Genomic DNA, 4,574 nt, shown 5'->3' on the forward strand with positions numbered 1-4,574 from the left:
GGTCCCCTGCATGCCGAAAGTCGGGAAAACCAGATGACGAAGACGAACCAGCACTAGAATGGGAAGCAGATGAACAGAATACAAGAGACATCAAGAGACATCGATCAGCATGATGAGAATAACTAGAGCCTCTTGGTGTCCGTGGCGCAGCTCGACGCACAATTACCCACGGCTGCGGCGAGAAGGGGACTTAGACGGGGTGGTTTCAAGCCGCCGATGTTCCCGCTGGGGAGACCACGCGGTCATCTGGCCACCAATTCGCCCACTGACGGCACAGCGCGTCCGACGGCCCCCCCAATTCGTGCAAAGCACGGGAAACGACGCAAGGCACGATCGCTCCGGCAGCACACGAGGGAGCGGCGGGCCGACCCAGACATTTACCTCCCGTCAGGGAATTCGTGGCAGAGGGAATGTGACCGGACCGCCTTTACCTGTCGGTTCGAAGCAGCATACGAATCTGTTGGATGAACGGAGGAGGAGGAGGCTCTACGGGCCTTGCCGACGGCCCTCGACGATAACGCTCTGGCAGCGTTCCGAGACATCCCCGAGAAAGGACGAGGCACCCTCCGAAATGGCAGCCGCCTTCGATCCACCATCCAATGTGCAGAGGAAATTCCTGCAGTGGAGGCGAGGGGAGGCCGAGACGCCCCTCGCTTTGAAAGTGGGGGGCCCTTGAAAGCGCGGGGCCCGTGGCATGTGTCACTATACTCTTTGGTTCTTACGGTAAAATCACGTAGGTAGAAATAAAATAAATGACGGCGTTTCGAACGCAACACAAGCGCCCGTCTTCAGGTGAACAATCGCGAGAGCCGCGATGTCTGCTCCCTTGTGTAGCTACTTGGCGGTGGCAGTGCGAGGCTGGGGTCGACGCAGGGAGGAGACATCACGACGACGGCCCCGAGATCGGAGGCAGAGAGAGAGAGGGCGACCCCCTCTACCGCAAGAACCCACGAATTGCTTCCGGTGTGAGCAACTGGGCCACATTGTGCCAGGGTGCCAGAGTGATGGCTTGTCAACGACAATGCCGCCGACATCCTCCGTCCCACCGACAACCACTTCCCAAGCCCGACAAGCAAGTCGCGACAAATCAGACACCTGCAGAGATGGCAACGTTTTTGGAACCCTGAGGTGTAACAATTTATTCTCGTGTACTACCCGCATCAACCGACCCCTGCAGGCTAGTGGGAACCACCATGCAGTGATGCTGCAGCCCCTCGTCCCACCTCATCAAAAGTCCTTCTGAGGGACTACCTGCGAAGTCCCCAATGAGCAGGGTCTTTGCGATTCAACTCAGCGCGGCGCCGCAAGCTCAACAATGTCACATCCTCTACCTGCAGCCGCCCCCACTCGGCCTGCGTGAGACCCAACGTGTTGTCCCCAGGTGTCACCACCCTGGCCGGTTCTGCGTCACTCAACGTCGCCCCGAGCTTTGGTGACACTGCCAAGGGTGGTCTACATCAATGCAAACCCACACACCTGATGACGACCGTTTGTGTTATGGTCGAAACGTCGTGAGAATTTTTATTGTTTTATATATGTTTTATTATTTTATTGTTTCCCTTCAACGTGACTTTACCGAAAGAGCTAAGAATATGAAATATAGCTATTAATATGTATATCCCTGCTAACAGCGTCAGTTATATTCTTAGCTCTTTCGGTAAAGTCACGTTGAAGGGAAACAATAAAATAATAAAATATTTTTTTATTTTTTATATATATTTTATTATTTTATTGTTTCCCTTCAACGTCACTTTACAGAAAGAGCTAAGAATATGAATTACTGCAGTCACGAAAGTTTTGAATCAGCGTCAGTTATATTTTAAAAATATGTAATAATAATACAACTTTTTGCGATTTTTTTATTATTGTGTTAGAGTTATACCAGCAATAATTGATCTAAATTATATGCGATATGAAGAAGGGCCATTTCGCAGACTATCCGTTTTCCTTTTCAGCGGTGTTAATGGCGAGTGTGTTGAGTTTTGTTTCGTGTTCGTTTTTGTTTGGCTGTTTTTGCTATAATTTCTATTTTCTGCACCGTTGTACATGTACATGTTTTCACTCTATCGCTTTTGTCATGTTGGTGACCCAGGTCTTGCACTCTTCTCACCTGGTGAACCTAAACGTCAAACCCAAACAACGATTCGTTCATTCTTTACACATCGATAGACACCCCTGTATCTTGTTCAACTTTTCCATACCTTAATTTTGTAACCTAATTACGATCCAACCTTGATTTGAAGCTTTCGTGACTGCAGGAATTACTCTTTGGTTCTTTCGGTAAAGTCACGTAGAAAGAAAATAAAATAAATAGAATGACATTTCGAGTCCTATTCGGCCGTCTGAAATGCTTTCTTTATGATATTAGGAAACCACTGGTGATATGCACTTTTAAATCTAGATTAAAAACTAACTTCTAAAAAAAATGTGTTTAGTTTATCCTTCCCCCGCATCTCCAATTAGCACGGTTGAATGCAGACGGTACGAAAGAAGTTCAACAACAACCTCCATTCGCCACTCCGTGGCGGTGACATCACCACGGTGATTATGCCAGGCGAAGTGCACTTTAAAGTGAGGCGACTGGCCGATGCACCACCTGTGCACCCAACTGTGCCCACCTACTATGTTTAGCCACCTGGCGCTTGCTCGGGTTTGTGAGCGTCGCTCCATAGCCCTCCGTTCATGCTGAAGGGCGACTGCCTCCAACTACCCAGTAGCGTCCTTCACAAGCCTCCTCCACAGAGGCCGATCTTGACACCGCTGGTACCAGTCATCGGAAAGCACACTTAGCTCTACATCCTCTTGTACCACATGATTACATCTCTTCTCGAGCCCCTGCCACGTCCATTTGGCCCCCTCTATCTGGCTGAACAAAAGCTATTTAGGCATGCGGTGGCTGTACATGCAGGCTCTATAACCCAGCCAACGCAGCCTTGCCTGCCGGAGCTCACCGATGAACTTTGTCGAGCTCTTTCAAGGATTTGTGAGGTCCTCACACATGGGGGGGGGGGGGTCCGCTTTTCCGCAAGAATACAGGAGGGCATGACGGTGGCCGTGAATACCCGAGGCTTCATGTGGAGCAACAGACCAGGAAGCTTCCACACAGCTTTACCCAGCCTATGAACAGATGCCACTCGACTGATTCGGAGTGAGACTTCTGCTATCAAATCGGAGCTGGTCATAAGCACACTGCCCAGGTATGGAAAACTCTTCACTCTCTCGACAACTACCCCATCACCAATCGGGAGTTGAGGGGGTGGAGTGTTTGATGGCACAAAATACCCAGCCAGGTGCTTAGTTTTGGTGGGGCTGATGGTAAGTTTGTAGCATGCTCCAGGTCTAGCAGCAGCTATTCCAACTTCTTCTAAGTGAACAGCAATCACCAGATCATCAGCATATATAAATGGTTGACCAATAGGCAGCTATCCCTCGACCACATTGATCAGCCTCCCACTGTATCTGTACCAGATGGAGATTCTGCCAGTACAGCCAAGGAAGGCTTCTCGAACTACGTTGTAGAAAAAGATGTTAAATAATGTTGGAGCCACAGCACATCCCTGTCGCACCCAAAGGTGAACAGGGAATGGCTCTGACTCCCAGCCACGTAGCTTTACTCCGGCCTAACCACCATCATCAAGGTCCTTAATGATTGTGAGCAGTCAGGGACTCCAAAAGCATGAAAAAAAAGTTCAACATTCATTACCACTCCCCACCTTAAACACCTACACACACAGCGACAAAAGACACGTTTGACAAAGTCCCTCCTGCAGGAGAGAAGGCTTAAAAACGTGAAACCAAATTTATTTTTACATCATTTCTTTGCGGTCTCCTTGTCAGCACCACAACATCCATGTGGGAACAAGTCATTAAACTGGTAATGCAGGGGGTGCAGGGTTATCAAAAAAGCTTGCGCTTATGTGGGCACATGTGAGTGCTAACATCTATGTGCATGTGATTGTGTGAGAGTGCATGGGCATTGCACGTGTGAAAACGTATTATTTACACGCGCAGGACATGAGTTTCTCATTATTTGATGGAAAGTATTAAAGCTGGTTTATCACTCATTTTGCTGGTGATGCTCAATGTAGCTGGCTGTAGCTGGTATTATCAGCTGTTAATGATAATGTGAGATGATGTTGGTGACACTGGGTGTGTTTTGGGGTGTTGCCGTTGAGTCTGGGTGTTACTGGCCACACAGGGTACTTGTATCCGTGTGTTGTTAACGTCGCAGTTAACACACGGTCGGTACGGCGACCGGCTCCTCTTGAGGGCGCTCCACCTTCATCTTCTTCTCCGCTGCAGACACGGGGATCCGTCACTCATGGCGCGTGCGTGCAGTAGTGTGCTGGTTAATGCACTGCAAACCCAGTCACCTGATTTCAATTCCCGCTTGCGATCAACAGCAATGGCAAATATTTGATCAAGTCCTGGGTCTCCCCGAGGTCGACGGAGCCTTAAATGAGTACCGGGCACGATGTGTAACCATCAGTGCTGGGGAAACAAAGGCAGCCGAGCCTGGTGTTGACTACCCACCCCTCGTGTAATCCTGGATCTTCAGAGACGCTTGCTAACAG

Source organism: Petromyzon marinus, chromosome 46 (genome assembly GCF_048934315.1).
Source record: "Petromyzon marinus isolate PM22_M1 ecotype Great Lakes invasive population chromosome 46, UKy_Petmar_22M1.pri1.0, whole genome shotgun sequence".
NCBI lineage: Eukaryota > Metazoa > Chordata > Hyperoartia > Petromyzontiformes > Petromyzontidae > Petromyzon > Petromyzon marinus.